The sequence below is a fragment of the Sus scrofa genome, chromosome 17, assembly GCF_054392235.1.
Source record: "Sus scrofa isolate SSC_HxYL_T2T_F1_AM1 chromosome 17, Sscrofa_HxYL_maternal_Yorkshire_Landrace_v2.0, whole genome shotgun sequence".
Classification (NCBI taxonomy): Eukaryota; Metazoa; Chordata; class Mammalia; order Artiodactyla; family Suidae; genus Sus; species Sus scrofa.
The window spans coordinates 57,675,183-57,687,536 of NC_139399.1; the positions used below are offsets into that span (position 1 = coordinate 57,675,183).

A 12,354-nucleotide genomic window follows, 5' to 3' on the forward strand; every position below is an offset into this window, starting at 1 on the left:
CCTGTCGGCTACATGTTGGAAAGTCATCGAGGTTTATAAAATGCACACAGTCAGTCTACAGCCAGAGGGCATCTCTGTGCTCTAACCATGGGCTCTGCAAAGGGAAAACCAGAAAGGGCATTGATGGTGCCAGGGTCACCTGGGCGTGGGTCTCCCCCTCACCCCCTTCCCTCGATGGGAGCCTCGTGGAGTCTTGGCATCCGTTGGGTCACTGACCCATCTCCGGGGCGGGCACAGCCCCAGTACTTGGTAGGGGCTCAATAAATACTTGCGGAAGGAGGGAGAGGACAGGGCGTGGCTGAGAGAAGTGAGGGAGGTCACGTCGGGGAACCATGTAAAGTCGCCGTGTCGGATCCTCTGACTTTCAAAGTTCCTGTCCTGGCAGCGAAGTCCAGAGCACAGCACTTGGCCCTGGGGGGCCCTGGGATGTGAGCTCTCCTGCTTCTTACTCTCACCTGGGCCGGGACGTGACCTCCCCACTGGCTTGGACACAAACCCGCCACCTCCTGAGAGCTGTTAGGATCCGACCAGCTTTCTCCCAACAGGTGACGAGAACCACCGTGAATTGTCAGCGGAAGTGCCTTTGGGTGGAAACATCCTCATGGCTTCGCCCCCCTTGTGTCCTCTGTGGTCAGGACGGTGACACCAGCTGCCTGGAGGTGGGGGGAGGGCAGGGGAGCAGGAGACAAGAACGGGGAGGAGGAGAGATGTTTATTGGGCATTTCCTCTTCCCAGGTCACTTTTCGAGTCTCCGTGGGCCATCAAGTTCAACAGTTAAAGCAGCCTGGGGCCAATGTCATGGTCTAGTTCACACTCAGGAGGGAACATGTAGGGTTAAAATGAGGTGCCCCTGGAGTCTCTCGGGGAGGCCAGGTTGTCCCATTTGCACTGGGACAGGATGTCACGCAGGACGGACCCGGCAGTGATTCTGGCTATAGAGTCCCCTCGACCCTGTGATGGGATGGAAACGCTCAGATAAAGCACAGTGAGCAATCAGGCCACATCGCTCTTCTGCAGTGAAGAGGATAGAGGAGATGAGAGCGTGGAGAGAGCAGGCCTGGAACCCGGGACTCCTGGAGGGAAGCAGAGCTGGTCGTCCCCTTGGGCATTGAGCCGGGGGCTCTGAGCTCCGAGGCTCCTTTCCTGTTCCTGCCCTGCTCTGTGCAGCCAGTGGAGCTGGTTGTGGAGCTGGGAGTAGGGATGGAGCCCAGGCTGCCGCAGACCCCCCGAGGTGGCTGGAGGGGCCGCTGGAACTGCGGGAAGGTGCCTTCCCAGGTCTGGCGGCCTGGCCTTGAGGATGGAAGCCTGTTCAAATCCCCGACCCCCTCTGCCGACAGCCTCTTAGGGTTTCTGGAAAAAGCAAATAGAATCCGATGTAGGAAATTGTTTCTCCTGACGGCTGGTGCCCACAGCAGCAGGGCTGGTCCTTCCTGCAGACCCCGAATGAGGATGACCCACCTGAGGACGGAGGACGCAGCCTGGCCTCTTGCCTGGCCGTCCTCGACGCCCCAGGCACCCTGCCCACCCACAACATCCATTCTTAGCCCTGCCCTGTGCCCCTCCCCCCCACCCCATCCCTGGGACCCCGCTGGCTCCCCCCACCTCTGGCTTCTGGCCACGGCTGAGCAGTAGGAGGTGACAGGCCAGAGGAATGGGGGGTCTTTTTCTTCCCTGGCCCCTCCGCTTCAGCATCCGTCTCCCCAGGCACCTTGTCCTTTGGGATTAAGGCTCGCAGTGGGCGGCCTTCTCCACCCTTTGTCCCGTCTTCCCTGGGATGGTGACAGCTTTCTGCTGTGGCTGGTCTCTGTGTCTTGACATCCCCCTGTGCCCAGTGACCCCGAGCACCCTCTGTACAGCATCCCTGCCTCAACATCTTATAACACTATGGGGGTGAATTCTGCTTGCTGTTGGGAGCCCTAACTCTGACACGTCTGCAGGTATTTAGCGACCTCTGATAAAGAACCCAGCCCTGTGCCAAAAAGTTACAAAGCTGGTGGGAAAGTCTGAGATTAGAGTAACCGTTGTTTGGATAGTAAAGCACATTTATGTGTGTTATTTCTTTCATTCTTGCAACATCAACTCTAAAAAGCACCCAGGACAGGTGTTATTATGCCTGGGGTGAAAATGAGGAAGCTAGGGGCCCAGGGAAGAAAGGACGTGTGCAGACACACAGCAGGGCAGGAGTGGCTCTGAGTCTGGAGGCGCTTGGAGGAAAAACCCCCAGGGAGCCGAGGCAGCCTTGAATTTCCCCGTCTACCTGGTCCCTGGCTCGGCACCTGGGCGGGCTCCCAGGTGTTTTCAGCAGACGCCTTGTGAACACATGGCTGCAGGGAGGAGTCGGGGTGTCCCTTGTTCCAAGGGAGCCCTCCCCGGGCACGCTGGGATTGAGAGCTCTGCCGATGGATGGACAGATGGCACGTGACGCCCAGTTCCTAGGGGACCAACCTGCTCCCTCTGAATGTTCATGCTTTGAAAAGCTCAAGGAAGAGAACTTTCTTCTTCCAGGAGTCACCAAACACTGTGACAAATGAGCCCCAGTTTCCCCAATAAGGACGAGAAGGTGAGAACATCTTTTTTTCTTGCCATTGTCACTCCGCCTCCTGGCTCGCTCTCTGGGGACACTCTCCTATCTGTGTCTCTGACCTCAGGGACCCTGGGTTCTCATGGTCCCAGGAGGAAACGTGGTCATGTGTCTATGATGCCACCATGGAGCTGGGATGCCACCACCAGAGGCCTGTCCTGTTGTGTCCCACCTGAGAGTCAGATCAGGACAGGAGCTCCTGGGCCCTCCTCCTACGCTGGTGTCCATGGCCCTGAGGACACCGGGCCCAGGGGCACCCATGTTCCCAGACTCCGCCAATTATTCTTGAGGCTCCGAAGTTCCCAGCAGGGGCTTGGACGCATTGTTCTGGTGTCCCTTGAGACTTAAAAAAATACTCGATTTTCTGCAACTCACTCCTCCTTCTAGGTTACAATAGACTTTGGCGGGCAGCCTGGGGGCTCTGGGAACCTGGTTTGGGGCATCTAGGAGCCTCGAGTAGAGTGGCAGCCCAGTCGGAGAGCAGCAGCACAAGTGACCCAAGGAGGGGACAGGCCTTCTGAGTGCCCAGCAGGGTGTTTCTGGGCTTTACCTGCTTCGACCCCTTCTCCCTCTTTTGCTAGTTTATGGCTAGTTTCTTTTTGGGGGAACCGAGCTTCCCCACCCTTATGCCCCAACAGCCAGCTGCAAGGTTAGTGAGTGAACCCAAGCCCAGCCAATCAGCTCAGTGGATCCTGTGCTCACGGTGACCCAGGGGGAGGTGGGTCAGTGAGCCCAGCTTGTCCGATCTGAGTCAGTCCTGGGCTTGTGCTGGAATATTGGGCAAGAGAGTTCTTTCTACCTTCCTTGCTGGGCCAGGGGGCAGGAGTCTGGATGCTGGGGTATCTTTGCCTCCTCATGAGAAACGTGTGACCGAGAATGAAGCTGACCCAGGAGGAAGGGACCTGATGGGTGGGAGAGCCCACTTCCCACTGATGTCATTTCACCCCAGGACCCAGCAGACCCAAACGTGTTCTCCTGGCAGGACGCAAGCAGAGCCAACCCCGAAGGTTCCCTGACAGTTCACTGAATCCAGCCAAAGATCCCCCAACGTGGACCCCCGACTGAGAACCCAGGTCACAGGTGAGCGGACCTCAGGGCTGCAGGGTTTTTTTGGAGGGGGGCGGGCAGCTGTGGCCGTTTTCCCAGCCAGGGCTGCGCTCAGCTCTGATCCTCAGACCCCAGCGCCAGGGGCTCAGCTCAGTGTGGTGGCCTTGCTCCAGGTAACGGGTTCAGGGCTGGGCGGCCCAGGGCTGGTGCAGGGCTGCACGAGGACCCCAGGGCGGCCCCATCTGCACTTCTGTCTCCACCTGCGCCTTCACTGGCAGGGTCCCCGCGGCTGCAGAGGCTGTGGCTCCTCGGCCTCTTGTCACCCCCTTCCCCCCTCCCCCACCCCGGCAGGAGGGAGGGAGGAGGAGAAGAGAGGAGGAAGGGGCTCAACTGGGACCCCCAGCAGCGCTGGCCTCCACCTCACGGCGAGGATGGATGGGGTCAGCTGGGGCCCAGCAGCTGGGGGGCTGGTTTAGGGAGCATGTGACTATCGGGGTCCTGTTGGTGAGAAAGAAGGGCCCAGTGTCTGACCCCGTCCAATTAACTCGAAAAAGGCCTGCCTTTGGTGCAGCGGTTTTCAATCAAAGTGCATCATGCGCGTCTCTGCAAACACTGCTCCTCGCTCTACAGTCATGAAGGCAACCGCACTTCGTCGTGATCCTGCCTGTAGATGTTCGGCCTGGACTCTGAGTCACCCAGTTCACTGCCTTGGGCTCAAATTCAGCAGACATTTCCCAAATCTCCACCCTCCGTGAGGGCGCATTTCTCTGCCGCATGCATGCGGGTGACCCTGGCGGGCAGAGGCTCACTGTTTCCCCCCCCCCCCCTCGCTGGCCAGGGAGCCCGGGATTGTCCTCCAGGGGCTCCAGCCTGGATGCCGTCCCAGAGATGAATCCTATCTCTGTAAAAAGCTGCAATGGCCCATCATTCTGCTGGAAAATACCTCTGGGTCTTTGCTCGAGGGCCCGGCCGGGGTGACAGGCCCCCGCTGCTGTGCTCAGCTCTGCAGAAAATCGCCGTCAGCCAGTGGGCTTCTGCAACGAGCAAGCAGGTGGCTTCAGATGGAGGGCAAATAAAATCTCTGCCCGGCATGGGGCTGGGCGGAAGGTTTCAGAGTCCTGTCTGCCGAGGGAGTGGGAATGTGTACAGTGGGGGCTCAGGCCCACGGGAGAGGCCCTGTTCCTGCCGGGTTACCGTGGGGATGAGCCAAAATGCCAGAACGGGGTTCCTCACCTGTGTTTTACAACCTCCAGTGGTCCTTCCGCAAGGAGAGAGCACTCGAATAATACGCCGAGTGCAATCCGACAGTTCCTGTGGGTATTTCACCCGGGGAAATATAAGGAACCGCTGTGTACCCATCCCTCAGCTTCGACAGCAGCCAGGCTCTGCCCCTCCCCGCCAGCTCTCACCTCGCTGTCCTTCAGCGTCTTCACAGCCAATCCCAGACCCTCGCATGGACGTTTTCTAAGGTTAAGTGCCATGTCCTTTTCACCCCTCATGTCCAGCCTCGCCCGTTGTCTCACAGATGCTGTTTTCTCATTGTTTTTCCAGAATCAGGATTCAAATGAGGGCCGCCTGGCATTGGTTCAGTCTGAGGTCTCCTGGCTGATGCGACCTGCTCCCTTCAGGGGCCTTTTTGTGTCCCTGCCTTGTTGATGCCCAGGACCAGGTGCCCCGTGGGTGCCCGCCTTCTGCATTAGTCTGTCTGCCACCTCACGTGTCACATCTGAATTCCCTCCACCTGGAAGGAGACGTGGCTGCCACCGAGCCAACTTGGGGGATCGGGTTTCAGATAAACCCAGTCCGGTGGGACCAGTGGAGCCAGCCTCGTGCACTTGCTTTAGAAAGGGAACATGTGTGTTTTGAGAACGTTTCCTGGGTTATTGCGGCGCTAGCAAAGCACGTGCTTCCTCCCGAGCAACACCGCCTCCTTCCGTGTCAGCCCTGTCCTGGGCTGAGTCCTGGGAATTCCCAGCCTGCCTGCCTCCGGTGAGGTGCGAGTTAGTCCTCAAGTCCCAAAGCCACTGCCCTGTGCTCAAATGTCCCTGAGGAAGAATTACGAGCAGCTGTATTGGAATGAAAGCCTGGCGAATGGGGCTGTGTTACACGAGCACGCGTCCTTGGCGAACCCAAGGGTACATTGTTCTGGCCTTGGTTACCTTCTGGGTTACAGACGTGAGTCTGGGAAGGCCCACATCCCCTTGTTATGGTTATAGAAAGACACAGACACTGTGGTCTGGGCTCCACCCTGGGCAGCATCTTATAAAACCCTGGATCTCGATTCCTTTATTCTACAGATGCAGGTGCATGAGGCTCAAGAAGACAAGTTTGCTCAAGGTCACACATCTTACTCTCTGGGGATTGGCCTAGGGTCCCCTCTCGCCTTACCGCGGAGTCTACCCAGCAGCCAATCAGCAGCTGCTCAGGAATAAAACCAGCCATGATACGCCACCCCGTGTAAACACCAATCGCTCCCCACCCTTCCTCCCTTGAACCTACGGTCCAGCCCTGGCCCTGGGGGCTGATTCCCTGCCGGATCCCTGCCTCCCTGCTGTCCACTCTTTCCTACTGCCCTGGTCTCTGGCCTCTTCTCTGTTCCTTGCTCCAGTCCGGCCCAGTCCTGCCTCCTGGCCTTTGCCTGGAATGCTCTCCTGACTGCCTCTGCCTCCTGGCCTTGTGTGTTCATCTCAGCGCAAATGTCACCTCTTCAGAGAGGCTGTCCCCGACCTGCCTATCTAGCGTGGCCTCTGTCCCCTTCTTTCCCAACTCGCTGTTTATTTCTTGGGGAGCAGTTTCATCCTTTTGGCCAATCAGGCTTTTTCTTTACTTGTTAATGTGTTTCCTTTACTAGAAAGTTGCCCTTTGAGGGTAGGGACCAGGTGTGTCCATTCCAACCTCGATTCCCAGTGCTCTGTGAAGGTGATCAATAAATATTTGCTCAGAGAATGGTGGATAGGAGTTTCCACTGCGGCTCAGCCTGTGAAGGATCCATCCCTGCTGCACGCAGCAGCATCGGTTGCAGATGCGGCTCAGATTCCGTGTTGCTGTGGCTGTGGTGCAGGCCTCAACTGCAGCTCCAATTCAACCCCTAGCCCAGGAATTTCCATATGCTGAAGGTGCGGCCATAGAAAGAAAAAAAAATAGTGGCTACATGAATGAAACAGGTCTGAAGAGATGAATAAAATTCACAGTAAATGTAAACGATCTTTCTCAAGAAGTCATGATTAAGGAAAAAAAGACAGCGTCTGCTCGTAGGAAGATGGGCTGTATGTTTACTTTGTTCTGTGTGAAGACGTGCAAATAGGATGCTGAGGGTTCTAAGTGGAAGGTGGCATCCCCAGGCCGGTGTCTATCTCTGAGCCAGCGGCTGGAGCAGTGGTCCAGGTCACGAGACGGGAGCAGGAAGGTCCACTTCCTGGCCCTCGTGGGGCATCTGGACCACTGGCTGGCTGTTTTCTTCTTTACATTAGATTCCAAAGGGCCCTGGAGAACTGATGTCTCGTTCTTCTGCTCTGCATCTCAGGCCCTTCCTTGCCCTCTGCCCACCCTGAGGGCATGTTCTCAGGCTCCTGAAGTCACAGGAACACTGACCAGGGCCCTTCATACTCAGAAGGAGTCACAGCTGGAGCCTGGAAGGTGTTTTCTTCTCCTTCCTTGCCTGTGTTTGGGGCTGATAAAGGCAGCCTTTTCTTCCCGCCTTTTCTTCCCTTCTCTGAAGCTGGCTGCTCCGGTGACCTCGCATCATTTTCCTGATGTTTTTCTCCCGAACCACGAACCACCGCAGCCCCCTAGAGAAAGGGGAACTTGTTATAAAAAGGAAGCACTTCTCTTAATTACTCTTAAACTCCAGAGGGACTGGCCTGAGGGCACGGAGCCAGGCTTGGAGGTGTTGATGAAAGCAGGGGCCGTAAATCCTGCAGGCCCGGCTGTGGCTGGGCTGCCCTTGGTGGCATCTAATCAGCGACCTTTCTGGGAGCCCTGGGGGCAGCTGACTCGTGAGAGGTGAGAGTCCACCAGCAGCTGCCTCAGGAGGGAATGTTCCAGAAGGGGCTGGCTCCAGGTTCTCCGTCTGCTGAGTTGGGGGAGAGGTTAAGGGAGAGGCATGGGGCATCCTTGGGGATATTCTCTAGACCAGGCCCCCTCCAGGTGGGCAGAAGGGAAGGTGCACCTGTGACAAGACCCCCAACTCCCTCCATGTCCTCTCACAGCTGCTGCTCTGCTGTCACCTCCCTGGGGACCAACAAGCTGTTCTCATGTCCCCCTTCGTCCCTGTTCAGGTCAATCAGCAAAGGAAACCCAGGACCCAAGTCCTCCCTCAACCAGACTCGAGCCCCCCGCAGCTCGGGGGGGGCCCTGCCCCCTCCCCTCAGCCTCCCAGTCCCCCTCCATCCGCTCCTCCTCCTCATCCCCTGTCCCCTCCCCCATGCCCCCTCCCCACTTTCTGTCCCCTCACCCCAGGCACCACTGCACACGCTCAGTAGCGGCCTCACTTCCTTAGGTTCTAGAACACAAGCTCCCCCTGTCAGATCTTGTGTCTGCAGGTTTTGATCTCATGTAACTGGGCAGCAGCTCCGGGAGGGGGCAGCCCCGTATCCCCCATTTGTAAGTGGGGTTCGGAGTAGGGGGTGGCTTGCATGGAAGGGCAGGCAGGGTCCCTGTCCTTGCTGACCAGGACGGGAAGGGTGAGGGGACTTTGGGGTCTGCGTGGCCACTGGTCCCAAGAGAGGCCCTGCCCCAAGCACGCCAGGAAGACTCCAGATACCAGTGTCCCTGCAGCCGGGTCGCCCGTTAAAGCAAAACAGTATCTACCCCAGGAGCCAGGGGATGAGTGAGGGGACAGGGTGCTGAACTCCTGACATGAAGAGTGACAGTGACGGCAGCCCCGCCACAGCTTTCACAGCCCGAGCCCCCAGGGACCGACTTCTGTCCCCGGATTCTGATCCTTCAGCCACCCCGCTGAGGGGCCAGGGGGCGGCTGTGCCCTGGAGGTGCCACCTACCCCCCCGCCGCCCCTGCCCACCCAGTGTCCCCTCAATGCTCCCTCCCTGGGGGACTTGTCTCTGTGTCCCCCAGTGCCCTGGAGATGCAGCCAGAGGCCGGCGGGCTCCCTCCGCTGACAGCACGAGTGAGAAGGACCCGGGACCCCTGGCTCTAGACGGCAGGTGAGGCTTTGGCGTCTCTTTCTCCCCCTGCCTTGTTTCTGGGTGTTTCCCCCACAGGAAAGCTCTCTGCGTAGGCCGCTCACCGGGTGCTCGTGTAACCGCAAAACGCCAGGAACCGTCAGGCTGGGGACAGGGCTGAGGCCCGTGCAGCCACTCCTGGGCTTTATGTCAACTGCGAAGGGAACTAACGTGACAACTGTGAGACACGAGCATGGGAACCAGTGTTGATCCCTGAGAAATACGCGGGAGCAGAGCGCAGCTCCCCCAGGTCCAGGCCCTGCTGGGCTCCGGGCGGGGCCGCGATGCTGCTTCCCACGCTCACGAGCCACCGGGATCTCGGGGGATCTGGATTCGGATTCAGCAGGACTCGGATGGGACCTGATGTTGTGCCTTTTTAGCTTCCAGGCACTGAAGATGCTGCTGGTCTGCAGGCCCCCCTCGGAGAGGCAAGGCCTGAGTCTCTGTTGACTTTGACCCTTCATAGCAATCCTCGAATGGGGAGACACTGGCTCACAGAGGGTAGGCGACCTCTCCGGTGAGTGACCCCCTCAGGTGAGGGACATGGGCAGGTAAGGGGCGTCCCTGTGTTCGTGTCGTCTCCATGGTCACGGGGCAGGTGCGCGGTGGAGCCAGGACTTGAATACGGAGCTCGAGAGGCCGGAGCTCCCGGTGGTCGCGACCGCCGCCTGGAACTGGAACTGCCGGGGCGAGCTTCCTGTGGCCGTGACTCTGCCTTAAAGGCTGTGCTGCGTCATTGCCTCATTCATGCGCTGAGATGAGAAGACGGCCTCCCCTCCCCCAGGCCTCAGCCAGGAACGCTGCTCCCGTGGGAAACCGGCCCGACTGGACTCAGGGCCGAGGGAGCGTCCAAGCCGCCTCGGGAGGAGGGAGAGGCTGCGCCTCCGCCCCGGACGTTCTCACTGTCCGAGGCTCCGCGGACACCACGGCGCTGGCGGGGGCCTGAAAGTGCCGTCGTTCTGCCGTCAGAATTCACCACCGCACCTGGACGGGAAGAGCCCCGCAGACCCCAAGGGGCGGTTTTGACCCTGATGAGCGGTTTCAACCACGAGAAACCCCGACAGAGCCTCTCGCCGGGCCGGCGAAGCTGCAGCCTCTCGCCTGGTTCCCGGCTTCGCAACCCCAGCGCGACCCGGCGATGCCTCTCCGCTGAGTCCAACTTGGGGTCCACCCAGCACGGTCACCCAGAGAGCAAATGCCAGTCCAGCTGTCCTTGCCTTAGGGGAAATTCGGAGAGAGGAGATCACCAAAATCAACAGACCATAGCGGCAGAAAGAAAACCCCAGGGTCCCAAGGGAGTGAGGAGGCAATGTATATTAATCACCCATTTTCTATTTATGTCCCCCTTTAAGATTGTGTGTGTGTGTGTGTGTGTGTGTGTGTGTGTGTGAGAACGTGTGTTTCGGAAAACATTGCAGAGCTACATCTAAGCAACAGTATCAGATAAAAAAGATTAACCCATCTAATTTAACAGAGAAAAGAAAAAAATAGCCGGTAGACAAATACTAGAGTCCCGTCTGATTTATAATCGAGCCTGCCAGGTCTGTGGAGCAGAGGAGGGTTTCTTGCTAAATGGTCTACGACCGCAGGCATTTGCCACTTCCTTCTGGGTATGCAGCCGTGAACTTCACATTGATAGATGAAGTCCAGGCTGTCCTGTCTCAGGTGGTCTCTCGAGCTGTGTTAACCTAGAAGCCGGAGCAGCAGCCGCAGATGGCCCAGCCCTGCTGCCCCTCCCTTGTGGTCTGGGCAGGTCCCTTTTTCTCGGCCTCCCTTTGCCCACAGGGCTGTCCTAGGGGATCTTTCGGGACCTTCACCAAACTCCATCGTTTGGAAGATCCAAGCTGGTTTTGAGGAGGTGTGTATCCCCCACAACGAAGCTGGTTTAATCATCTACCACTTGCTACTGTGTGATGCTGAGCAAATACACAGATGGCTTGGGGTTGCGAGCAACAGAGGGTTCTGTGCAAACGGACTTGAACAAGGAAGGGATTTCTGAGCTCAAGCCTTCAAAGATCCCCGAGATAAAAGGATTCTGGAATGATTTGATCAGGTTGTTGCTCAGGTTCCCTGAAGTTTTCCCAGAAATCCAAGCTGATTTCAGACTACCTGCCCTCCTGTTAGCGAGGAAAGGCTCCCGTGATTTGAGAGCTGAGTCCACGTCCCCCTGGTCCACGGGGAACATCAGATGAGCCTGGGAGTCCAGACACACATCCCTCACAGCTCCCACCCGGGCAGGGAGCCATCCTTGAACTACTCAAGGCAGGGCTGATTGGTCAGACCCATCCCGGCCCGCTCCTAGAGCTGGGGCTGGAGGATCAGGCCCACGAGGCTCCTGGGCTGGGAGATGCAGGGTCACGTGAAGAAGGGAGTGGTGAAAAGTTGCCTGAAATCCTTGACAGGTGCCCGGGGCAAAGTCACTGGATCTCCTTCTTTGACAAAATAGGAGTAACGGTAACGACAATCATAACTTTTCTAACTTTGCAATGTTGTCGAATAACATAGGCGGTCATGGGAGGAAAGGGCTTTGGAATCGGCGAAGCCCTGAATAACTCAGCAGGAGGAGAAGATGCCATGCTTATTACTGTTATTTTTATTGAGGCACCGAAATTTGTTTGTTTCCTGTTCTTTCAGGTGGAGAATGCTCGATGTCTGATATCTCAATCAAGAAAACGGAATTCTGTTTATTGTAAAATCGATATGGCATGAAATTGATTTTTTAATTAACATTAACTTGCATTACACAAGCCATCATAAGTATGGTCCCAGCTGTAAGAAAATCAAAATGTTAGAGACAAACTCACATTGTTTGACCTCCCGTTGACCTCCTGACTTCCATCCACCCCCACCGGTAGCTGCTGTTGCCCGTTGGGGATGATGAAAACCCTTGCAGGGGCTTTTTCTATGCAGTTGTCCCTATGGACACCCAGATAAATTGTGTAACTATCCATTCCTTCAGCAAGTGCTTATTGAGTTCCCACCCCGTGCCAAGCACAACATCCACGGAGCCTCCATTCTACTGAATGAGGCAGAAAATGAATAGATACAGAGCAGGGTAAAGAAAAGGGGGAAGCTGGCAGGTGGATGGTCAGGGGAGGCCTCTGGGAGGAGGTGGCATTTGAGCAGAGGGAGGGAGGGGGTCACGAGGTTACCGGGAGGACTGGTCCAGCTGAGGGGAAGGCAGGAGCAGAGACCTCAGGCAGAGCACAATGCTCTTCCAGGGACCAGAGGCAGGGCGGCCGAGACAGGGATGGGGGTTAGGGAGAAGTGGGAGGGGCCAGGTGGGAGGTGCTCTGGGCTGCAGGTGGATCCTAGAGGTTTTTGGGAAATAAATGTTTTTACTTAGCTGAGTATAGGTCATAGAATTGTGGGTTTTAAAGTACACACATGTATAAGTATGTATATATGTGTAGACATGTATATATGTAATAGACGTGTTTCTATATAGTTTACGCCCTTCTCTACTTTCCCTGCTCTGACAGGCGTGTCTTGGGCTCTGCCCATGTCTGTTTTGTGTCACCACGTTCTGCTTCACTCCTTACTGTG

The 12,354-nt window shown here is 57.0% G+C and overlaps 1 long non-coding RNA gene across 2 annotated transcripts in view; it reads left to right on the forward strand.

The window, feature by feature from the left end:
* Positions 1–11,621, forward strand: part of LOC146395349 (uncharacterized) — a 16,281-nt gene extending 4,660 nt beyond the window's left edge. Inside the window, exons 2-4 of one of the 2 annotated variants that reach the window (XR_014832712.1) lie at positions 736–2,560; positions 3,531–3,661; positions 5,180–11,621. This is a non-coding gene — a long non-coding RNA (uncharacterized LOC146395349). Of the gene's footprint in view, positions 1–359; positions 3,662–5,179 lie in introns of those variants that run through there. The other variant, XR_014832711.1, reaches the window with a different exon arrangement.
* The last annotated feature ends 733 nt before the right edge of the window (positions 11,622–12,354 follow it).